Genomic DNA, 27,883 nt, shown 5'->3' with positions numbered 1-27,883 from the left:
TCGGTTAACATGTGTGAAATGTAGGGAACGTAACCCGAACTGTGATATTACATCCCGCCACTATTTGATCTATTCTGCGGTAACAAAGCAAGCACGTGTGCATTGCTTTGTAGCTCGATACATTCTTGTAATTAGTTGCTGTATCGTGACAGTTACTACGAAGAATATTTAACATTGTCGGATTAAGTGATATTTAAACTATTTCAGTTTCGAGAACTGTGAATACTTGAAATACAATTAACGTTTAATTAAGAACGAATAAACATAAAATAGAATTTACAGTTATTGTAGATTTCAGTGAAATAAAAAGAATCATACGGTAAAGACCGTAGGTCTTTATAAAGATGACGTTTAAAAATAAAAATAAAAGATATGATGAAAAATAAATAACTTTAGAAAGGTTTTAAAGACTTTATAAAAATTTTATTGAAGTTCAGCTTGTGCTACAGTCCTAAAATATTTTTGTTTTTATAAAATAAACACCTTACTAATCATTCAAATAATAATATATCCTCAAAAATCACATCCACTGTAAATGTCTCTTGTTAATTTAACTTTTTTAGCTTTTGCTATTTACTATTATAGTGCGCTATTGTATTGTAGAATTGTAGTATCCATTAAGTCTCCAGAACAGTCTCCTCTCTTACACCAGAATTATATTTGGATAACTCCCTATAGAGTCTCAGAACTTCACTGCTGCAAAATTCCCAACTATCTTCCCAAATAGCTGAATACCATCGAAATGAGAACAACGCCCTATGGCATTTCTTGGCCATCTACCACCAAACTGAACTAAACACACCACAATGCTATTGGTCAATACCTACTTTCAATTCATTCAATTTCGCAAATAAAAGTCACTCCAGAGATATAGCAAAAGGAAATTTAATCCAGACTAGCCAATTTCTCTCTTTGAATTCTCACTCTGTAGAAAATACCGGCTCCATAGACTCACATCTATCTCCAAATTGGTATCTTTATCTGTTTTGAGAACTTTATTGACTACGATTTGATACTCGTAGCGAGCTGATCTGCTTAGACTCAATGAATATCATTCAGGTCATCGATGCTATATCTTTCTAGGATACAGTGCTTGTTTACATTTGCAATATGTATCATAAACACATAAGACTCACATAGGCTGACCAAATTCCTAAAGAGGTATCAAATGGTAGAACCCTAGCTACACACTATATACTGTTCCTCTCCATATACTATTGAAAGAGGAATTGATGGAGAATAACAATAAACTTTTTTACCCACAGTAGGTCTGTTTCTGAAACCATTGTGGATTCAATCGTTGCCTGACATATTTTGCTCATGTGCCTTAAAGTCAATTATATAAACTTATTAAAAGAAATAATCTGCGTCATTATCTAAGAGAAATAAACCTGCATATTTCCGTTCAGTCATTTATTATATAAATAAATTGTATCTTCAATCTTTCCCTATATTGTTTATTGTTTCGTATTAACAAATTAATTTTATCAATTTTATCAATATATCAGTCTTGTTTATCTCTTACAATTTTGTGTGAATATTCACAAACGTAATATGATATAAAATAAGTTATATGGTTAATGTCGCTAAATGTAAACCAAGTTACTGAATAACACAAAAGGTCAATTGAAAAGTCCTTGGCCTACCAGAGTAAAACACATTTTTTTGGCAAAATTTTTTTTTATTCAACATAATTACCTCCAAACGTCATACGCTGATTATAGCGATCTTCCAACTTTCCGAAACCATTTTTGTAGTACGATTTATCTTTATCTTTGCTTTTGCTTGCAAAATAGGCCGTAGTTTCGGCGATCACCTCTCCATTCGACGAAAATTTCTTCCCAGCGAGCATTTTTTTGAGATCTGGAAAAAGGAAATAGTCGCTGGGGGGCAGATCTGGAGAATACGGTGGCTGACGAAGCAATTCGAAGCCCGTTTTCATAGACTTGAGACACGGTGTATTGTCTTGGTGAAGCAACGCATTCTTTTTCTTCATATGCAGCCGTTTTCGGCTATTTCGTCTCTCAAATAGTCCGATGATGCTATGTAATAGTCGCCGTTGATGGTCCTTTCTCAAGGTATTCAATAAAAATTATTCCATGCACATCCCAAAATACAAACGCTATAACCTTGCCAGCCAAGTGTTGCGTTTTTCTACGCTTTGGAGCGGGTTCATCATGTGCAGTCAACACGGATGACCGTCGATTGGACTTCGGAGTGAACTAATGGAGCCATGTTTCATCTATTGTCACATATCGACGCAAAAACTTGGGTTTATTACGCTTGATCATCTTCAAACATTGTTCGGAATCATCAACTCGTCGTTGTTTTTGGTCAAAAGTGAGCTCGCGCGGCACCCACTTTACACAGAGCTTTCTCATACCCAAGTATTCGTGAATGATATAATGTACACGTTCAGTTGATATCTTTAGAGTATCTGTTATTTCACTCAGTTTCAATTTACGGTCATTCAAAATCATTTTGTAGATTTTTTTAATGTTTTCGTCGGTAACAACATCTTTTGAACATCCACTGCGTTCACCGTCTTCGGTGCTCATTTGACCACGTCTATACTTAGCATACCAATCCTTGATGGTTGATTTTCCTAGGGCATTGTCGGGAAACTCGGCATCAAGCAAAGTTTTTGCTTCAACTGTATTTTTTCCCTTCAAAAAAGCAATATTTTATCAACACATGAAATTCCTTTTTATCCATTTTTTTCACAATAACAAAAGTTGCTTCACTCAAAATGCTGTAATTCACAAACTAATAATCCGACAGGTGTCAAATTTATACACGTATCTTTTGAGAATTAGGGCTAACTAAAAAGCATATGGATTTAGTTGTAGTAGCGCCATCTATATGTCAAGCCGGGGACTTTTCAATTGACCTGTTAACTGTGCTTTTTATATTTAATGTATGTATTTAAAGTTCTTTGGTACTATATTTATTATTTAAATATTTTTTCCCTTTTTAATTAGCCAACTTAATGTGTCATCTATTCTAGATTATTAATTAATTCAAACGCTATTTTGGGGAAAATAATTAGATCTCATTTGTGACGCTCATGCGTTTTATGTGCTTCTAGCAGTTCTTGGTATAATGCTAAATTTTGAAGATTGAAGAGATCAACAAAAGATTATCTCAGAATTAAATAGTCGTAACAAATTCCTAGCGTCACGCCATTGGAAATGTTACTATGAAAGGTTACGTCGTTCTAAAAGTACAAAAGGAAGGAAATATTTACTGGAAAGTGCAATCGTAGGTGCTGAAATTGTAGATTAAGATTAAAGGAAGTTCAACCTCACCTGCCATAAACTACTGATCCAGCTCCTCATGACAACTTATTTCCATCAATATAGAATAACTCTGCTTTATACTCTGAAACTTACTTTTACTTTATTTGAAGATATAAGAGGAACTTTTAAAAATATCAAATTTATCAATATAAGCAAACTTTTATGATTAAATTAAATTTGACTTGAAAACGTTAGTCCCAGCAAGTTACATGAACTGTAGAATTCGCTTACGGTACAACAAAAACATATTCAAATGCTAATTTAACTTATTAATAATATAAGAAAATGTTGCGTGTCATTCAATGACCATGTATGAGACCTGAATCTACCACCATTGTCTGGAATAATAAGCAAAAGGCTAAAACAAAAAGTTAGGTATCATCATCACCATCAGTTTGGAGTCGGCGCTCGGCGAGAGTGTCTATTTCCCAACCAATACACTGCTGTTGGCTTCGGATATTCTTCACTAAATTTCGCCATGGAGGCGATCGGCTATAACTGTTGCTGGTGTCGGACAATATTAGTCATATATTCTTAGACTACTTTCTATGATACCTATCCATATCTTGTTCAGAGCTGCTCCCAGCGTCTCCATACAAAAGGTCGATTCACCACAGAGGGCGATATGTCCAAACCATTGTAATATGCATCGGTGAATTTGTTCCTCAACTATGCACGGATTGGCCCATCTTAAATGAATTACTTCATTTGTTATATCCGCTACCTCAGCTTGACAACGTTTCCAAATTTCGAAACAAAGTGTCAGCGACAACTTTTAGTTTGAGAAAGTAATATTGTTATGTATTACTTTCAAAACTGACAAAAGCCGGCTTGGTTGGCGCAGTGGTAAAGGCAACAGGACAGTCCACCTACTGTTGCGGTAGTAGCGGGTTCGATTCTGCTGAGGAATGGGCCTACATTTTATGTTTGTGAATGTTTATTATTTGTAATTGTCCTAGAGTGCAAGAGTGCAATATATATAAAACTGATAAAATAGTAAACACTGATTATTGCTTATTCTTACACCAAGTAGATGAAAAGATTTATAAGAAAAATAATCGATTTATAAAAGAAAATTCTTCAGATCAGAAAATCAATCAGAAAACGCACCTGTTTATAGGGTGTGCTAAAACCAGTGTATTAAAATACAATTTTTTTAGCATCCCGCTTATTTTCCAGATTTGTCTCCCCCTGACATTTCGAATATTCATAAAATGAAAACGTAATAGCTTAAGGGTTGTTTTGCTAACCACTTCTAGAAATTGGAGAAAGACAAGACAAAGAAAAGACATCTTTGCAACTATAAATCCATGCTTCTTATTTTTCTTTCCAGTTAATTTCCACGAATTATTGGCGGTTGTAAAAAACGAAACAAATAAAGAAGCAGGAAATAAACCGTTAAAGCAAAATTAACTGAATCGTTATAAGAGCGACAACGTTAAATTCCCGAAAACCATAATTGCTTGTCGCGCACCGCGAGCCCCAAAGGCAGTCACTGGCAGCACCAAATCCGGTGTGAGTTATGGCCCGTTCTTGTTCGCATTCGAAATGAATTTCGTAAACATTAGAAGCAGGAACTGAGTGGTGTTTGAGTTATGTCTGTTAGGTGATATTAAGAGAAGTTTAAGATTAAATTTTATGGAATACAGGCGCGGCGGCAGTCGTTGTTCTCTCCAAGCGTCAAAGCCGTTTTGCATAATCGTCCATTGTTCGTATTAAGAATGGTGTTGCTTTAGTAAATTCAGTCCTTCAGGGGGTGATTTAATTGTCTCTGGAACTCTATTCAAATATGATCAAATTGAAGGAATATTTAAAAGAGCCTTCTGGAGATTTAGCTGCATATATGATTAACAATTCGTGTAAATGATTTAAGGGGTACAGAATATTTATTCTGTAATTGTTTAATAACTAAATATAAGTACCATATCTTGATAAAATTAATAGAAAACTCATATGACTTTTAAAAGAGAAAATGTGACGGAGATTTAATTGCATATATGGTTAATAGCTCGGCCTATGATTTAAGGCCTAAAACATATTTCATTTTCGATGTTTTAATTAAATGTTTGAATGTGTTCCCTAAATTAATAAGAAAAAACTGAGATTCTGAAATATATTTTTTCAAATATACTATGTATAGTTAGTTACATATTAGGGAAGGAAGGTAATCATTGTTAGTACATAACATTTGCATTTTCTTTTAAGTGTTTAGAGCCATTTTGGACGCCATAAAGAAGAAGGAAATCTTCATTTTGTGTTATGCTATTTTCTTCGTTATATTAATTGTTACTAAATTATTGATAAATAATTATATAAAAACTGATTATAATGCAACCTGATAGTAAGAAAGGTTGTGTGCCTGGATTTAAAGCTATTACAGAAAGGATACTGAATTAAGCACGATACAAATTTGTCATCGTCATGGTGTGTGTTCCAGACATTTTATTGAGGAATTCAGAATTACGAACAGGTCTTAGAGTAAATGCCTAACCAACGTCGTTTTTACCAGGTACATATACAACTATCTATCTATTATGTACTTATTACAGGTATATATTATTTTTTTACGGAAAATCAACCTACTTCTTATCAAGACATAGTGATAGTGGTGAAAATATAAATTTGATTAATCTACTCAGCTATTCGAAAAATGTGATAATTTACGTATAAAAGGTAGTAGCTAATTAAGACAGATTTGGATAATTAAAAAATATTTATTACAGAGTCATGAATTAGAATTTTAATTTCTATTTTAAACGGGTTTATTTCCTTAAATAAATCCATTTGGCTGTGTGGAAAATCGAGGGAAAACCTCAAATTTCAAAGGCACGTACAATGTTTTCACATATGTTTTATCTAAAATAAATAATCAGATATTTTTGTATAATATTATTGCTGAACTGATGTGACGAAAAATCGGAAATAGTTCAGTGTAAAAGCTAATCAGTTTGCTTTTCAAGCTCTAGCCCTATCGTATGAGAAGTCGCAGAAACACTATGTAGGCAACTGTGTCTATGTTGTAATGGTTAGAATCACACGCGGAGGTCATGGATTGGATTCCCAACAGGGCAGCAACTTCTTCTTTTCTTTTGTCTTCTAGTTTGATTGGAACATTTGTTAAATCACCTAGACAAGGTAGCGGACCTCAGGGCCTGAAACATTTCTTATATTAAATTAATGTTTCTTAATTCCTATTTTTCCTCATACGAGCTGTACTTTTAGTTGGACCATCCATTGTAATATTTAATAAAATAACTGCATATGTAAATGTCTAACATTAACAAGAGAAAAATAAAATAATTATACAAACATAAATTGAACCTACTTCAAAAAATAAATAAGGAACTCACTAAAAGGCAAAAAAGAATCAAACTTGGAATTTTAACGCAAAAAAAACGTTTTGAAATAAAATATCTACGTAATAATCGTTGTAATAACTAAATAAAACTCAGTTTGAAGTCGGTGCTGGAAAATTTAGTATTCTTTTGTAACTGAAATGTTTATAAACATCTAACAAATATATATTAAAGATGACACCTATCAAGTAATTTAAAAATGACTGAAAACGGCATATCGTAAGTTATATATTATTATTTCACTTGTTATATTTGCACAAAATTGTAGATGAGATGCATCAATAATTTTATGATGAGTTAATTGTTCATAAGGCCTACTTAAATAGCGGAAGTCTATGATATAGAATTACAACAGCAACAGAACCGAACAAAAACATATATTGTATAAAATACGTCATTGTTTTATGACAAAAGAAGGTTCGGTCACATATTGAAAACTGAAAACATCAAAATATTTTTTACAGTATACATATGCTGTTCTGTCGTGTACAAAGATGATTCAAACTTGTAACTAAAAACAGTTTTTGTTCTCCGGTTAAATTACATTGTTCAACCGTTACACTGCTACCAATGACAAGAGATACCAACTCATTATTTGCCATTAATTAATTCATTAATTACCAAAAACATACTTGAAACTTCACTCGAACTGTTTTAGATACAATTCGCATTCAAAAACATAAGGAATCACGTTATTTTGGATTATAATAAGAATTTAAGGTTCATTGTTAATTTACTTTCAAACAAAGAAGTCATTTTTTTATTGCATAATATGAAACCGCCAATTTTCCCCCTTGGAGTTCCTTTCCACCAGTCTTACACTGACCGCAAGCACATATATATCGATCGTTCCAAATATCGCAGCGGGCTTGGCAGTACATTTAGGGTGGACCACAACAGTGGCCAACCACAACAGGCCCTTTGCGGTTAAAGCTAAAATCAGCTTCTCCTCTCTTCGCGTTCCTTCCCTTCGGATTGAGGAGATTGAGCCAGTATCATTTCTGGCATAGTCACTTGATGACTTCGAGCCTGCCTGCTCACTGTGAGTTTTGTCACCGTGCCCCCATTTCAGTCTACCACATACTGAACAACTGTCCACGGCTCACCCAGATTAGAGCTAAATATGGGCTGCAAAATTTTAGAAATGTCTTAACAGGAGAAAATACAGACACACCTCGGATTTCTACGAGAAATAGATTTTCTCCTTAGAATCTAACCCATACTAAGTTAAGTGTTACTGACCAAATAACCTTTACCACTTCATTGTGGCTGCTGATATAAATTGTATAGTTAAGTATTATTGAGTTGTTCAGTGTATACAGACCTAAATAATAAAATATTCTAAATTGTATTTTAGACATTTTTTACTGTTCTTCTTTTTGATTTGAAGAATTCTGATGCCGAAGCCCATAAAACACTTTTAAAAGTTTATTTTGATGCTGCTCCGTCATATAGGAAATGTTGATTTTGGGGTGAACGATACAAACCTGGTAATTTTTGCTAAAAATATTCGAAGACAATTCATTAACTTATTGGGCTGAGCTTAAACTATCAAAGAACTTTCAGATATTTTAGCAGTTCACGAATCAACTGGTTCTAGGCGCTTACACACTGTGAGTAACACAGAAGGAAGGGAAATTGCTACCACAAAGGGTGTGTCCAGGAAAGTTATCTAGATCGATACCAAAGCGGACGATTCGATGCCATAACGTCTTGCCGTGCAGATGATGGGATCAGTAAGGTGTTGTCTATTATGAGCTACTACAACATGGTTTCGAATAGTTGAACATGTGAGAAAATTAATTGATGTTTGGATCGCTGGCAAACAAACACCGTTCTTTCGACACGGTGTTGCCATATTGCCATGAAAGATGGGAGATGGGAAAAAGTTGTAAAAACTAATAGAAAATATTTTGATAAATTTTTAATCCATACAGAATAATATGTCAATTTAAACAAATATAAAACATATTTAATCTGTTGATACTATATAACTCACATATTTAATTGCATCTTCTGAAAATCCTAATTATTATCATTTTAATCATATACTTTTTAGTAATACATTTATAATTAGTTCAAGAAATCTAATAGAGTTTGTGTTCTAACTGAATTTTCTGATGAAGTACGTTCCATAAAAAATATTAACAATAAGAATTTTAACTTGCATGGACATAAAGCTTTTATATTTATAACGCTGCAAAATGTAACAATCTACATGAGCATGCGACAAATATTGTAATGTATGGTAATGTTTCAAGTTCGAAGAATCCTCCAGTGCCTCGTTAACTCTGATAGGCAAATTATCCCATCATATTATATCTAGTTCTAGTTAAGATGCAAATTTTACCAAAGCTTACGTAACAAGCACATGCCCGACGCTTTGTAGGTCAACAGACCTCGTTATGGATACTCCCGTTTTTACGAGCACCGTTTCTGTTACAACAGAAAAAAGGCGTAAATTTTTATCACACCAAGAATATTCAACAAAGGCGCTCGCAGAATTTTCATTTCCAAAAGGCACAAATGCAAAAGATAAGCGCCAAATCTCCTTCGAATCAAAATGAAACGAATTAGATTAGATTCGTTTGATAACAGTTATTGCATATTTGTATTGAGACAAAAATGTCTTTATGTTAAATGCTTATCTTATATAATTAGTTTTAGCAATGAAGTGATTTTTAAAGGAAGAAGATCAATTTTAGTACAGATATTTTTTTGTAGAAATTACAGATAACTGTGGCAGATAAAGTGGCCTAGTGAATTTTAGATCTTATTATTCTATATTGATTTGGTTGCCTTGAAAGTGATTTTAATTTTACTTTTAATTTTATTTAGATTTAACAAGATAAGATATCATATAAGCAAACATAATAAATGAAATAAAAAATCCGGCTTATATGCAAGCTAAATCAACAATAAAATAGATAAAAGAGAAATCACTAAATAAATGTTTTATGCCTTACATTAAGCTTACAAAAAAAATTATTGCCAAAAATGGAATAGAATTTGAAGTACTGCTTTGAGCAGTAGATTGTTATATTTCAGTAAATAGATTAAATTCTAAAAAGGTCAGTAACATTTTCATTATGTTTTGTTGTAGATACCCTTTAAAACCGCTGTAGAAGGCTAATTAAAGATTGAGTGCGTTGTATTTAGTATAATTTATCAGATGTATTGGAAGGTACAATGGAAACCAAAATTTGTACTAAATTTACAGCTGCCCTCTGTCTATCTTGACTTTCTACAACAAGGATATTTGAAGAAATATACACGAAGCAAGCATATACTGTTTTATTCAATACATGTCAAAATGAATGAAAATTGTTTAACATACAATGTATTACGTTATAAATGTTTAGTTATAACATTATTATTTACGTTATTAATTTTTTTAGTAAATTATCATGACGGTGTTATTTCAAGTGAATTAAAGTTTTTCTATGAAACCCTACACTTTATAAACTTATCAAATATTATTGAACAGTGCTTGATATTACCCAACTGAATTTAGTCTCGTCTCGTCTGATATATTTACAAATACAGAATATATTAAAATTTGGCAATAAACTTTGACGTAGTGATCAGGAGAGTGTCAAGAAAGAGGATCATTTCGGTATTAAGCTAAAAACAAAATCACAATTATAGAACTCAAAATCGTTTAGACTAAATCTTATTTTAATATATTTAAGTATTGTTAAATGGTAAAGACGTATATCTACTTTTTTTATTTGTTTTTAACTAACCAACAGCAATATTTTGACGGGCACATACAGTATAGTCAATAAAAAATAAAGGTAGTTATTTTTTCTGGTAAACATAAAAAATATAAATGTTATGTTACCCTCATAAATATCATATATATGTCCCACAACGTCAATTATTATTTAAACAAAAAGAGGCCATAATAAAATACGCGACCGGTGAAAAAAAGCTCCCGAAAATATTTCTTTATTTAGGAAATCTCACCGAGCAAACAAAAAAATCATAACAAGAGATTTCCTGTAAACTCCACCGGCAATATATCCCTCCATAATGCGTTTAATCCATTTAAGGAGGAAAAAGGACTTTTTTTCCAATGGTGACAAGGGTATCCGCATTATTCTCGGCTATGATCCCTTTTTCTCTTCACATGGATTTACGGTATACAAATTCATTATAACGAATACTTGAAAATTCGAGTCAACTTTTTACCACAAATATTAAAAAACATATGTGTTAAATTACACGGCTGTTACCCTTTTAGCTTTTACTATGTTATAATACAATATAAAGTAGAATTATAATAGAAGGCATATTATCACATGGAATACTGTATATATATTTGCATTTGAATTTGAAAATTGCATATAAGTCTAAAAAAGTATAAATAGTTAAAGCAAATGTTGTGAATAATTTAAGGTAAATCAGAAAAAGAGGAACCCACGGGACAATTATTATAACAGAAAATAGAATATACTAAAAAAGTGAGGTTAAAAGTCTGTCATATGAGAAGGAGTAATTAAAATAAAACCAAAACTTGGGAAGCAATGCACATGAATTTGAGGTGCATTAAATATTGATATGAAAAACTGATGAAACAAGATAATGAAATAGAAGAGGTGAAATAAGCAATAACATAACAGAAAAAAAGAAAGAAACACTGCTGAAGGAAATAAGAATTATAATATACAAATATTTAGACAAGGGAATTAGAGAAGGTTGAGAGGAGGAATAAAGGGGATTAGGAGAAGATTAAAAGACTACTTGAACTATATTTAGAAGCAAGAAAGAAAAATTGATGGAGAAGGATGGAAATTAGAATTAGAGTTAGGAAAAAGAATTAGAGAGGGCAAAAAAATTTAAAAAGATATACATAAAATAAGAAAGATGTAAAAAATTAAAAGACAATATAAAATAAAATAAGAAAATAATTAGAAAGTCAGATAATTAAATAAATAAAGCTATATATAATTACAAAACTTCTAAATGAAAGAAAATAAAAACATGACATTATTACATAGTAAGTAGAGCAAATGACCACGATGAAATAATAAACATATTAACAGGAAATCAAGAAAACTAACAAGAATACATTCTGAATAAATAAAACAAGGAAATAAAAAATTGATGACTTATGATGACCAACGAGAAACAAGATAAATAGAAACGAAAACAAAATAAGAACTTAGAGAAATTAGACATAGACTTATTTTCACCAAAGAAATTAAAAAGCTTCCTTAGAAGCAGTAAATCTCCTTCATGGAAAGTCCATCATTCAACATAGGAGGAGGAAGTGACTGAAGTAGTAGTCGAATCAATATTTACCTTATCACAACATAGCTACTATCAACTACAGAAACTTTGGAATCTCTCAATGGTCCTACTATTCCTGTTGCTGAACCCCTCTTATCCCCCTCATATCTATGTTTATATTTGTTGTATATTAATTAAATAAGTTTGTTTTGTATTATTTTTCATATATATATTTTAAAGTTTCCTTTTTACCAACGAAGGTTTATCTGGACCGACCAACGAGTGACCAACTTAGAAATAATCCCATAAGGCATCTGGTCTTACCCAGCCTGTTTACTGGTGTAACTGAGATCAGTTTCCTTGTAGGATTTTACACTCTTGTCTAGGATAATCGCAAATATTACACAATCATAAACATAATAAATTTACGACCATGCTCCAGCAGGATTCAAACCCGCGACTAACGCAACAGTAGGAGGACCGTCCTCTTATATTTTTACTAGATACTTTATAAATTCTATCTATTTAATAATTAAATTGTTTTATAATTTCATTTTTTACTTTTATTTACTTTCATTTATTTATTATATCATTATATTTATTTTTTTATTTTATCATTATATTTTTGTTTATTTATTTCAAGATCATACTAATAATAAAGTTATTCAATTAAGTTATCATAATTAGTAAACAGTTGAAGTATACACTCAACGATTAAAATAGTTTGAACATGTTTGTCAAATTAAGAGTAAAGGAATTCTTCATCGACTTCGGCAAAATTGTCCGAAGGTAACAGTCTAATATTTAAAAAGTATTATACAAATTAGATTCAGTAGTAGATATGAGAAAAGATTTTCCAATCTCATCTGAGTATTAATACAAAATATAAACGATTTTACTTAATAATTCATTTTATCATACAAAAAGGAAAATATTCATATTCATAATTTTAATATAAAAAAGACCAACGGAAATAATAAAAAATAATTTAATAACATGGCTCTGTTTTAACCGAAGGGGTTGTAGTTAGATGAAAGAACAGAAGATGGATGTTACAAGATATGGATATTAGAAATGTTAAAAGGGTAACCGTAAGTTTTCATATTAAATGATCTTGGTCCTGTGAAGTAATACATTCTTGAACAGACATTTTCTTTCCTTTTTAACGATCATATTTATTATATGAGTAAATTTATTAAAAATAGACTGTTGGTTATTACAAATTTGTTTGTTTGCTATGATTATAGTGGTCACAATCTTGGAGTTTAGACAAATCTGTACATACTTAATTTAGCCATTCGAAGTCATCAACATCCGAATAATTATAGTCCGGAAAAACAATGCGAGCTCACTAAATTTAAACATTTATCAATTTGTTTACGCAATATATCTTAAATATGTTGCTGCGTTCTGTTAAAGAATTGTTATGTTAGGGTTAATAAGTTAAGCATGAATGAACATCATTTAAAAAATAAAACTGTAAACTTGAATATTGAAACTGTTGTATCATGTTAAAATATATGATAGATAAATCAATAATCAATATAACATATAGTCAATAATTTTATGTTGATAGTTAAAATTAGGATATAACCGTAAGAACTTAATTCCTGCATCGTTACATGGAATGACCTCTCCTGAATGTAGTCCTAGGGAACAGTTTCGGAGACATTGTGCTAGACATTTTAGGACTCCTTGGAGAGAAATTACGTACACGCCTGGAACATACTTACTGGACCGAAACGTCGAGGTCACAAGATTAATGAATTTTTGGATATCAGTTCCGCTTCTCTGACATCGACCGATAACCGATAAGCCAGCTTGCGTCTTTCATGGGATATTTAAGGTTGTTGTTAAGCAGAAATATTTAGGGAGGTTTTCCACCAAAGGTTTCGCTCTAATTATAATTAATTTAATTATCATATGTATATAACGATTCTATATTTTTATTTAACTTATTACATAGATATATATACATATATATATATATATATATATATATATATATATATATATATATATATATATAGTTATATGTATATATACGTAATTCAAAATAGCAGTGACACGAGTGTCAATATGTGTCTGTCTAAAATTGCAATTCCGTTTTACAGTCAGACAATATTATCATATTATTGTCATATTATTCTATTTAAAAAAAGATAGAATGCTGTTAGAGTAGTTCGAACATGTAACTGAATGAGTCTGCAAAAGTTGTTCGTTTGCCAAACGTCTGAAAATTCTTCAAAATATTATAATTACGGGTTATAAACCGGCAAACGTTGTTTTAATAAATTTGAAATCGCCAGGGTTTTTATTGAAAATATTTTTTGCGCCTTGCAGCTATACTGTATATTAGTACGAACACCGCCACTAACATATCTCAAGAAATAAAAAAACATATAACCTTAAATTGGCCAAAATTATTTGAAATAATAGTTTATGGGAAACAGGTGACGAATCAAGATCAGTTGGTGTTTCAGAGATCAAATATACGAAATGTATAAAACAGTAAGTAGTTTATTCAATCGAAACATAATTTGATACAATTATTTCAGAGAAAATTGTTAGTCTGGAAAGTATCCATAAAAATCCAAAACGTATACAGCTATTTGAGAGATGTAGAACATCCGTTCATACATTATTGGATAATATAGGATTTAAGTGGTGTGGAACTTCCAGAGATTGTTTTAAAAATAATACAATTTTTAAAAACATAACAAAATCAAGGTAGAAATATATCAATATCAAGGTAGATATTATATATTTAAGGTGATCATCACAGTGACCATGAATTACTACAACAAAAATCGTCCTCCTTACCATGGTTCGCTCTTGAGTTCACGACAATCTTAAATTATTAACGATGAAAGTTAACCAGCTTGGAGATACTAAGTTTGGTGATGATAACTTTACTGAAAGAAAATACTATTCTATATAAAAGAATATCAAATTACTTTGGAGCAACTCATAACAACGCTCATCACTAATTGTTCTAAAAAAATCAATATATAAAAAAAATACCAGCGCCAAGTATACCATTATTCATCTGCTCGCTCTGATGTTAAAAGAAAAAGTCTCCGAAAACCAAAATACAATAATACCAAGAAGTAAATTTGGAGATCATTAAGATTTATGTAACAAATAATAAAAAAACAAAACAAGCAAAAGCAAAAAATATAGAAATGCTTTATTATATTCTAGCTTGTTGGGTATATTAAAAAACATAGAAATATCCACGAAAAATTTTTGTCCGTTCCAGAAAACCAAAGAATATTTTATAGACATATTTTCATTAATCAAGAACTAGGGACGGCCTTTGTCCTTTCAAATACGGAAAAGACAAAAACATTTTTATATTTACCGTGTCCTCAGGAGGAATCTATATAATTTATATTAATATTTTTGCTTGTCTTGCATCAAAGAAAAGTACGGGCTATAGCTCCAGAGTTATCCTTTTACGATAAAACGAAACATTATTTACAATAAGGTAACTTGCCAAGATAGTTCCTTTATTGTTAATAAAAATATTTCTCAAGGAATGCTACTATAACATTAAAAAATATTCCTTATTTAGAGTTATAAGCTTTTTAATTATAAGAATTTTAAAAACGCGAAAAATAAATCTAATCAGATATTGGCCAAAGAACTCAATGCCTTTTATTATACTAAATCTAGACGAAGGTACGCTGAACAGTTATATAAACCAGTAACAGGGATTATATTGAAAAACAAATATATTATTTTGAAGCTCTGAAAAGATGAACTCTGAAATATATGTGCATTACTTTTGAGAATACTCTTAACATAATAAATTTAAAACCAAAGTGAAAATGATGTTCCAATTCCAGTTCTCAATAATTTTTAAATTGGATTGATTGAATTTTAAATATTCGTCCATATTTCCTAATGTATAACAAACTGATTAATAAATTATGAATTAAATTATCATAACAACAAGCATAACCTAATATATAACCTAGTAATATAATGAAAATATTCATTGTTTTTTCAAAATAATTGATTTAAAGAGTATTATAATTTAGAGGCATGGGTTTTAGGTATTTTTCCAAATGCAACAGAAGCAAATTTAATACTAATTTTTTACTACATATTTATAATGCTTGATGAATATATAAAGAAAAAAAAAAGTCAAAAAATTAAAAATCCGTAAATGTATACGCTGATTGCAACCTTCCTAGTTATCTGAATCCAAATCTAATCTGAATAATGATTTTTTTTTAAGTAAAAAGATCTTCAACATAATCAATATTTCTTGTCAAATTACGGCTGTTCGAAAAAACGAGAAATATTTTTGCCATTTTTTTTAAAGATAATAAAATTCTAGATTGAGTTTTTTTTGTTTAAATATATATATATATATATATATATATATATATAGATAGATAGATACTCGGTTTTAATTTGTTCCTCGACCTATTATACAAGCAGAGTACGTGTTTGCGGTCAATGGTTGGTCAGTAGCCTTGGTTAACCGCTAGGCATAATCAAAGCATTGATTAACATGAGTTAGAGGCTCTAAAATCTAAAATTGATAAAATCCATACATCAAAGCAATTACAATTATTAGAATAACAACTGCAATTGGTATTATTATACCTATAATATATTTGAGAAAAACTCACGAAAAAATTTTAGAAGAATCCAAGATGTTGGTACTATCTGTCATCTCTATTGTTCAGATTCTGGGGATTTTTTTAGATTTCAATAACCTTTTTCAAAGTCCTGCTTGCATGTTGTGTGAGATACTATACTATAATATATATATATATATATATATATATATATATATATATATATATATATATATATATATTATATGTAATTTTTATATAATTATCCAAGTATATAAAATAAATATACACTAATTGTCTTGTTCGCATTTTCCAATAAAACGAACATAAAAACATGACATGATACACGAAAGATCAACAGATCGATTATTAACAAGCATATGTAACATTTTACGCTATATAACTCCTGAAAATGCTGTCGCTTTATTTGTTTCAATCGCTCATTCCCTTTGATATTGCAACCATATTCTAATTTAACATTTTACGATATCCGGCTCTCTTTTAAAACCGTTTTTGGTTAGTCGTTAAATCGAAATGCGGCCAATAAGCCCCCCCGATGTCGATAGGGTTCGTTTAATGGACTTTAACACGGTATAGATTTTGCACATCGTCGACGTCAGGGCTACCAACTTTCTCGGAACTCGCATGAAATTTTATGGGGTTTGGGTTATGGACCAAGCGTTCTAAAGACCCAGATAGTGTAAAAACTTTGTTCTACATTTACAGTTCCTTCAAACTAACTCGTCTCTCAAGTTCAGTCATATATATTGGATATGTTTGTAATCATATTTTAGTCAAAGCTTTGATATTAGCATTACCTTTGAACCTTCTTTGTTACTTGAGTGTTACCAAAATTATTTAACTCTAATTTATTTTCATATATTCCATCGTTTTTACCGCTATAAAATGCTGGAAAGGATGAAGGTGCTGTTGTGGACTCTATAAAAAAATTGTACCATTTTTAAAAATTGTAATGCATAATATGTGAGAAAACCAGAAAACTGTGAGATAACTTCAATAAATATACCGTATAATCTAACATAGAATAGGAAAAAAATTAGTGGGAATTAATTCTTTTAACATTTTGAATTTAGCTAAGGAAGGTAGCAAGAATATTTTACATAGATATTGGTAATAGATTAAAAAATAATGTAAAACAAATTAATGTTAGTGCCGATAAAATCAACAAAAACATCGTATCCGCGCTTTGTAAAGCAATACATTTATAATTTGCATGATAACTTTCTAGTTAGAATGAACGTCAACATAGCAGAATTATATTATAATTAAGACACTGATCGCAATTGTTAATTCCCCTATGAAAAATGTATTGAATATAATGTGGGTAAGTGTCGAGGAATGCTTTTTTGGGGTTAAAATTACACTGAAGCATTGACAGAAGGTTACAAGGCAGTGATTAAAAGTAGAGAATTAAACACAATAGTGGTGCAAACATAGCATATACATTTTTTATTCAAAATTATATTAAACCAGAAATATTGTCCGTCTAATTAAATATTGCAATAAAAGATACACTCTGTATCAATCAAAACTTTAACTCCGAAGTGTGGATGAAAAGGTGTATTTGTGATGAAAAATTGGTACAGTATATATTAAAATGTAATATTTTTCATCATTTCTCTATAATGTTGTAGGTCTGGTATCCAATCCATTTTCGAACTTCTTCAGCATTTCGAAATCGTGTACTAGCTAAGCATTCTATTTCATTAATTGACGAAGAAGTCTGCAGACTACAGAATTTCATTCAGCAAGACTTTAGACCATGAATATTCTGCTTTGATGTCGATGTGAGCCAACCAACAATTAACTATTTTTATATTTGGAATTGCAGTATATCTACTTCTACTACAACAAAAAGTATTCTTTTTGTGGGCTAAGCAATGAAACATTTTCACTAAATTCGTTTAGTTTGGTGACCTTTCCCATCACATATAAACATCTCAAAATAATTGATTTATCAATTACTAAAATGTCTGAGAATTCTTTGAGAGTTTAAGCTGGGTTTTCGTGCAATTAGTCTTGCAATTCATTGTCTTCGGACTTTTATGTTTCTTTGTTATTGTTATTGGCAGTTAACGAAATCGTAATTATTTAATTGACTTCGGCAGCAGATTTTTTAAATCTAACAATAACACTAATGAAAAATATTGAGCGCTACATGAATAGTGTTTGTACACACTGAATAACTCAGTAATATTAAATTGAAAATTGTTATTCTATATAGAAAAATGTCAAACCATCAAATTTAACAGTTATTTACAGTGATACTTCACAGTTTCACTACTAGATATTGATGATCAAAATACATGCAAGCATTTAATAATATAAAACTCTCAGATTACTTCTCAGAATGACAATGAGAAATTTTCTCGACATACTATATATGACTGTCATAATATCCACTCAATTTCTGTCATAACATCCACACCTAGCTAATGATACCGTGTTAATATTATTTTTGTTCAATACCACCTGCTAATGTCTATGGTAAATATGTTTTTAATTTTCTTTTTATACGCTGTTACAGTTATGAACGACTTTACCATTAAAAGAGTGGGTAAAAAAGGATAGGATGAGGTTGAAACATAGTACGTTTAAACTTTATCCAATTTAGAACGAAAGCAGGAACGCAGACATGGACATACGTTTCACCAAATTTGTTTTTTTTTCGGGTATCGTTCTAATTAAATTAAAAGCATTTTTCTCTTATTACTGCCCGTGGGCTGTTACAAAATTGTATGTTTTTTGTAAGCTGTGGTCTTACGTTAATTTAAATTGTTCGGAATTTTGTGAGAGGGTTTCAGTACAATCTGTTCAGTGCTTTACGAATAACATTTGGGCCAAAGGAACAGTGATGATATTATATAATAAAAAACAGCTAATAGATGGTAAAAAAATTTGTTACTTTTTTCTAATAGTAACACCATTAGTAGTATAACTACGAATCAGTGGCAAGAATTAGGATATAATTAATATTTCCCCATGTACCCTTAACATTATTTCTAGCCCCAACATTGCTTAACACGTTCATAGCCGATGGCGCGAACGCGTGGCGAATTGAAATAGACAGAATAGAAAAATACATTGTCAATTAGAATATATAATTTAATATGCAACAACAACACTAAAACCCTATTCAGAAAAATCATAAGAGGCTACTCATGACTAATTTTTGCGTAGTCGTCTAAACAGTAACCAGGATATCCAAGACACGCAGTGCACACATAAATGGTGTCTTATCTTTTTTTTGTAAATAACTATTTTTACATTGCTTTCTCATTATCTTTGCTGCTTTCTCCTCCTCTCATATTTTTAAAACATGTTCACTGATAACCGCTCTGGAAGTAGGTTTGAACGGAACCTCTAGTAACCTTTTTATAACAGACAAATGAAAGTCGTAAATTGGAATACGATTGCCTGAATCTTCATTGTAAAGTTAAGGCATGTTTCATATCTATTTTTTTTTTTCACTTTTAGGACGAGAGAGCCCTGACATATCGATATTTTTTCCCGCCATATGCCATTCTGTAATACATATGAATCAAAAAGGAAAAATGGAAACCTAGCACGTAAATGACCTATAGTCTTCAGATAATGCCGATACAACTTTACGGGCATACCGCTACAGCCGAATTAAATACAAGGCCTAGAAAGACCACCGCACATATAACGCCCCGGAGCGTAAATGGCGTCCAACGAAAGGTTCACATTACGCGCTAGGGCGTTATTAGCAACGAACGTGTTAACCATAATTTTGCGTATCCTAAATATTGAAGTAATATGCATATTTATTATACTTTTTTAGTAATTTGTATTCATTTATTTTTATAATAAATAGTTTTATAGTACGCAGTTGAATTGTTACATTAAAAGACAGAATAATAATAGTTTATCACTTATATATAGATTACCATATAGTATTCCCAGAAATCACATTGGTTTCTTGAAATGGTAATATAACGTTTTCAATAGATAAAGTATTATATATTTAACTTATAACTAGAATCAATAATTGAAATATAAAATAAGCTAATATTTCGACAAAATATGGAAATCTTATCTTAGATATTTATAAAAAAGGCCATATTGGTCCTTGTTGTTCCACAAAATCATATCATACTCTCATTATATCAGAAATATACCGGTATTATCAATTCTGATTCTGAACACTATGATATTTATAAAAAAGGCCATATTGGTCCTTGTTGTTCCACAAAATCATATCATACTCTCATTATATCAGAAATATACCGGTATTATCAATTCTGATTCTGAACAGCCAAAAAATAAAAAAAGTCGCTGGTTTGATCTATGTTGGCTATATGGATATTTTTCGACATTGCAGATCTCTGCTAATGAATCTTGGTCCATTGAGCATGTCCCAATATCCCCATCCTACCAATCAGAAAAATAAATCAATATATTTGTCGATGAAGAAAGGCCTTTTATTTAAACAAATATGGCCGTTTTATTTAAATATAAAAATGGACTCACAAAATAATATCGAAGATACAATTTTTTGGATACCATGCAGATATAATTAGGTAAATCAATATCGCGATTATTATAAATAAGTAAAATTCTTGGGAATAATTTTGTGGTTTTATTTTATTATAAACTAATAATAAGGAAATACTGTAACGGCTCTTTATTTAAATGACTGTCTAAGAAAATATGTAAAAGAAAATATCATAATATATTATTATATATAGTAAGTATTGAAGAGAAAAGACGAACTATAACATTAAGCTTGAAGTAGACAATTTAAATGAGATAACCATTATTATGCTAATATAAAAAATATAATACTGAAACTTTTCCTAATACTGCATTCAATAAATATAATTAACTTATTACTTTAGATGTTCAATCATATTATAACACATATACGAATAGAACTAATATATTACTACCTATATAATTTAGCCGATATTGATTAAATTGAAACTTTCAGTTTTTATATACAAATGTTTTATAATACAATTTCCGATTAATGTCTATCTATCCATTATATCCAAAATATCATTAGTTTATTTCATAAATAATTAGGAAATGAACCTTTGGGAATACAAATGTTTTAATAATAGGCTGATTACCGGAAAAGTTGGATAATACATTAACGGGAAAACAATAAAAAACAAAAAGATGTTCTTCAATTGGGAAATCTAATTATGAAATTATTTATTCGTCTAATACTAAACCATAGTTACATTATTAATGTTTTAACAATTCGCTATGATCGCAAGAACGTAATACTTTTTGTTGTTATTATTGGGGCGATTTACCTGCGATTTCGGTTCCCCAAATAATATACTGTATTTTGAACTGTTTATGGACTTGTCACTTATTTTAATTTCTACACACTGCACGTCTTACCCTATACTTTTACATTCTTGTTCTATATTTCAATGCTTTTTGTTTTTCCGCTTATATACAAACTTAACCTAACTTTTAACAACTGTCAAACACTACAACTAATTACATCGAGAACATCGGAACTATCTTACCCAGCGAAGAAAGAACTATTGCCCATCGACGTGTAAATCATATATAACAATCATATATCATATATTAAATGCGTCTTTACATACAAAGACGTAACAGTTATATTGATCTAACGAATACTAATACTAATTAAATAGACATGCAATAATGTCATTACTTTTTTAACATTAATTTATTTGAGTAGTATTATTATTAATAATTATTTATTCTTTTTCGCAATAATCTCACCTAAACTTGTTCTTTGCATAATCATCACCTATCTGGGTTTGATTGCAAGGCTTGTTCTTGTTCAGGCAACTTATACTTTTTGTATCTCTCTTTAAAATAATTTTCTAAGCCATTGCAATTTGTTCTTGGCTGATTTTTTTCTTCGTATCTGTTATGTGTTGATCATGCTGACAATTCTTCGACTTAGACATGACAGCCTTGACACTTAGCCTTGACATTTTTGTTTGTTTCTTCAAAGCCTTTAATAGTGGTTTTAGAAATTACTGACTTCATAAATAGTTCGCGTTCATCAACTATTTCTAATATATTCGGATAATTCCTCTTTTTATTCTTAGAATGTTTGGTGAACTTGTAACCGAGCTTCTTGGGTCTCGTCCCCCAATCTCATTTATTATTATTTATTTATTATTATTATATCTTATTTTGGATTTGCATTCCTACCAATTCCATTATCTTATTAGGAGCTATTATATTATTCCTTTGTTTATGTTAATTAATAAATTATTAAATTAATAAAATTAATATATAATTATTATTATTTATTATTAACAATTTAAAAATAAATAACTTCTTCTGACTTCTAAAAATAAATAAGGAACTCACCAAAAAGTAAAAAATAATCAAACTTAGATTTTCAACACAGGAAAAAACGTTAATAAAATAAAAAGAAATAAATAAAATAATTTAAAAAAAAATATGTACATAATAATCGTTGCAATAGCTAAATAAAAGTAAACAAAAAACTCACTGAAGTCAGTACCGAGCAACAAATTACATTTGATTTGTTCGTAATTTAATTTGACGTATATGTCTCAAAATTATATTATTATTTTTGTATTGTTTAGACTATTCAAACTGACAATATATAGTAATAATGTGTATATGTAAACATATTTTAATTTTCTCTCTTTAGTGTTACATATTTATTTAATACATTACGCAGTTATTTTATTAAGTATTACAATGGAGAGCCCAAGCAAAAGTACAGCCCGTATGAAGAAAAATAGGAATAAAGACACAATGATTGAAAATAAGGAATCGTTCAGGCCCCGGGGTCGCTACCTAGTCTAGGTGATTTGACAAATGTTCCAATCCAACTAGAATAAAAAAGTTGCTGCCCTATTAGTTATCGAATCTATCTCACGGAGGTTGAGCTCAATGTTTTAACCATTACACCATAGAGACAGTTGCTTATGACATTTCTGCGACGTCTCATATAATATGGTTAAGGCTTAAAACGCAAATTGACTGCGTTTTACACTGAACTACTTCCAATTTTACATCACATCAGTTCAGCAAAAACATTATATATAAATATCTGATTATCTTTGATAGAAAATATGTGAAAACATTATCTGACACATAAATGGTGCTGCTAGAATAAAACCCATATATATTTTTAGTTAACCCTAGCCGTCAAAAGATGCGTGTATAAATTTGACAGCTGTCGGATCATTAGTTTGTTATTGTGAAAAAAATTGATCAAATGGAATTTCGCGTGTTGATAAAATATTGCTTTTTGAAGGGAAAAAATACAGTTGAAGCAAAAACTTGGCTTCATACCGAGTTTCCGGACACTGCCACAGGAAAATTAACCATCAAGGATTGATATGCTAAGTTTATATGTGGTGAAATGAACACCGAAGACGGTGAACGCAGCGGACGCAGAGGTTTGTTACCGAAGAAAACATTTAAAAAATCCACAAAATGACTTTTAATGGCCGTAAATTGAAATTGAATGAAATAGAAATACGTTACAGCATTCACGAATATTTGGGTATGAGAAAGCTCTGTGCAAAGTGGGTGCCACGCGAGCTCACGCAACAGTCAGCTGGCAAGGTTATGTCACCTGTATTTTGGGATGCACATGGAATAATTTTCATTAAGTACCTTGAAAATGGAAGGACCAGCAACAGCGACTATCACAACCGTTATTCGACCGTTTGAAGGACGAAATCGCCGAAAAACGGCCGCATTTGAAAAAAAAGAAAGTGCTGCTTCACCAAGGCACTGCATCGTGTCCCAAGTCATTGTAAACGATGGCAAAAATTCGTGAATTGAGATGCGAATTGCCCCATCCACCATATTCTCCGGATGGATCTGGCCCCTAGCGACTATTTCCTATTCTAAGATCTCAAAAGAATGCTCGCTGGGAAGAAATATTCGTCGAATGAAGAGGTGATCGCCGAAATTGGGGCCTATTGTGAAGCAAAGCACAAATCGTACTACAAAAATGATATCGAAAAGTTGGAGAGTCGCTATAATCAGTGTATTACCTTTGAAGGGAATTATGTTGAATAAAAAAATTAATTTTGCCAAAAAATGTGTTTTACTCTGGTAGACCGGGGACTTTTCAATTGACCTGTTGTTAAAAATTATTTTAATAAAATGAGCAAACCACGCATTCTGTAATATATATATGTCAATAAAAAGATCGTCACTATATGGTTCAAGCAAGTTACAAGGATTATTCAATAATTTTCAATGCAATCCTCAATTTTTTAAAGTCATAAAGATATAAAGTGTCAAAAGGTCTCCAAAATAACTATTTGTTGATATTGTCCTAAAAAGAGGATGGTCTTCTTTTACAAATATTCTCGTTAGTCGTTTTTTTTTATCGGTAAAGTCATTATCAAATCCGCTTTCAATCCACAAGAAAACACAGTCATCACTTCGTGGGTCAATTTTAATATTTTTCGTTAATCTTATTTATTAATTTAAAATAAAAATGAATGCATTTTATTTGCCATTACTATCGCCTTAAAAGAAGGCGGGCGAAAGATCAAATTGTAAACCAAATTGTCGCGTGTTAATGCCTGGATCATTCCTTATTTAAGACCGCGATGTCGTGAACGTATGACTGAAGAAAATGTTTTATTCGCGCGATGGCCGTATATGATAACCATAAACAAAACATATAAGCGAAACTAAACTGCGCCTTTTATCGTTTCAGCAGAATGCTGTAAAACGCTTTATTACGTCAAACTGTGCTATAAAACGTGAAATAAAACGTTAGTTCCCATTACGGTGACATATTAGGCGGCATAAAGTTTAACATTCAGGACTTCGCAGGTGTAAACACATAATATTTTTCGTATTCGCAGTCAAAACGTCATTTTAAATTGGAGCTTAGATGCTACGAATTACTCCCGGACGTCATCCCCAAGATATTCAAAAATTACCAGAGATATTGTTAGTGACAGAAAATATTAAATATTGTGGCTATATGAAGTTGTAATATCTGTTTGGAATATACTTAAATAAAGTGCCAGTAATGTAGAATGGAATTATTAAATATTAATCAGAAAAGGAACAAATATATAAACAATGGAAACTTACAGACATTTATTCTTTATCGAGGCGAGCAACTCAGTTCTGTACCATCACCAATGGAAGGAATATCAATAATAAAATGCGATATTCCATCATGTCTAGTCTAAATTCTAACCGTGCGCATACAATAAAGAGTCGTATCAAGCACAGACTCTTCGAAATAAAGTACGCATATGGCAATCGTGTAAGGAAAATCATTCATAATTAGATCATAAGACTTCACACCTTCCAGCGAAAAGGCAACGACCATAATCTATACCTTCTTTTTATACCTTTGGCCATAATCCCATATAACCTTCGCAAGTTAGGCTAGTCATTCAGAAAATAAACAGGATCACCAGTTTATCTGGGTACAGAACCCGCTTATCTGTAAATTCAGTAAACTTTAAACCTAAATCAAATGCTTGTTATATAGCTGTTGATCCGATGCTTTATGTTATTCTCGCACACCGAAGCTAATTGAGTGCTTTACGACAACTTTATTAAAAAAAGATTTTCATGAACGATTTATAAGGCTTCATAGAGAGTCCAGCGTATTGTTAGTCCGGAATGAATTACAACTTGATTTCGAACATTCAGGTAATCAATTCATTCGAGAGCTAATCGATCTGTTGGTATGCTATTAACAAGATCATCTGTTCTTTCCGGATGTCTTTATTCAATTCGAAGCAGTGTCAGTAGATATTAGGGGATCAGTTGAAAGTGTTTTTTTTAGTGGGTGAGATTCCCATAAAAATGGGTCTCTCTGGCCGGTTATGTAAAATACAAATTCCTCCTAGCTTCAGGTCAAAAAAAAACTATACTTTACTTAGATATCACAAGGCATTCAAATAACATAAATAGGTATTATTAAGTCAGTATGTGAATACGTATTTACGCGACCAGACAAAAAGACTGCATCTCATTTTTATTAGTGTTTTAAAATTATTTTCCCTTATTTTACAACAGTCCTTTTGAAATTCATTTATAGTATTTTTGGTCAAAAAGTAGTGCAAAAAATAATACTTGAGTAAAAAATGAAGGGCGTGAAATAAACAATGCATTTATTTTATTTTTTTTATGTTTGGAAGTAAATAAAATAAAATATTAACAATCTAAAAATGGCAAACCATAGCGAATCAACCAAATCACCTGCAGATTACGACATAAGACTAGAAAAATCAGTAATAACGCAAACCCCACAAACAGAATGGACTATAGTCATTAACAAAAAACGATTGAGAAGTCCAGAAGAAGAAATCGCGAGGAAACCAACAAGGATCAGTTATTGGACTATTGGCTACAGAAACTAGTAGACACAAAAAACAGCTTTAGCAACCTATCGGAAGAAATTGAAGAGGATATACAACCAGCCCTGAAAAACTTGTTCCCAAAACACCACAAATAACAGTTAATGGGGTAGGAGTAATAAAACACATCCATGACCTATTGAAAACCATCACTACGAAGTACACAATTAAAACAGTGAGTTATGAAACAATAAAAATCCAATTGTTCGAAGCGGAGTACTTTAAAGTTCTAGTAAAAGAATTAGATGAAAGAAAGACCCAGTAACATACATTCAGGCCAAAATCCGAGAGAACATTTAAGTTCGTGTTAAAAGGATTACATCACGGGACGGACTTCAACACCATTCATGTAACTCTAGCTGAAAAAACCACGAGGTCGTAAATGTTCACAATATACGACATCGCACGACAAAAAACCTCTGCCTATGTTCTATGTTGGTTTAAAACATAATGGAAATAATAAGGCAGTGCATGAAATCACCAAATTAGAATAATATCATTAAATGCGAACCACCACATACAAAAATAATTATACCATAATGCACGAAGTGTCAAGCGCACGGGCACACAAGAACTTAGTGTCGCAAATTATTTAGATGCGTAAAATATAGATTGTACTCGCGATGATGATAGAACACATTCAAGAATTATTCGGTACGCTAGGTAATAGATTTATAGCCGGAGGAGATTACAATGCAAAACATTTAATGTGGGGTTCAAGAAGAATAACCTTAAAAGGTAGAGAACTGCTAAAGGCAATAAAGACAGATAATTTATATATCTCCACTGGTGAATCAATATATTGGCCTTCAGACAGAAATAAAAAACCAGATACTATCGATTTCTGTAATAAAAAAAATATTGACACAAAAAAGGGTCATGCAGAATCATGTTTCGACCTGTCTTCTGATCATTCACCAATAATAGTAACAATCTTTTCAAAAATTATCATCAAAGATAACCATCTTCTCTGTGCAATAATAGAACTAACTGGCCCTTATTTAGAGAAAACTTTTACCGCA

General features: G+C 31.0%; 1 protein-coding gene across 2 annotated transcripts in view; it reads right to left on the bottom strand.

Annotated features, from left to right (window-relative positions):
- Positions 1–27,883, bottom strand: part of Fur2 (furin-like protease 2) — a 1,295,077-nt gene that overhangs the window by 743,216 nt on the left and 523,978 nt on the right. The gene's annotated exons all lie outside the window — the stretch shown is intronic.

This window comes from Rhynchophorus ferrugineus, unplaced genomic scaffold, assembly GCF_030347505.1.
Source record: "Rhynchophorus ferrugineus isolate W39M unplaced genomic scaffold, kcgeb_rfMv2 rfM2, whole genome shotgun sequence".
Taxonomy (NCBI): domain Eukaryota; kingdom Metazoa; phylum Arthropoda; class Insecta; order Coleoptera; family Curculionidae; genus Rhynchophorus; species Rhynchophorus ferrugineus.
This window is presented reverse-complemented; position numbering and strand designations above follow the sequence as displayed.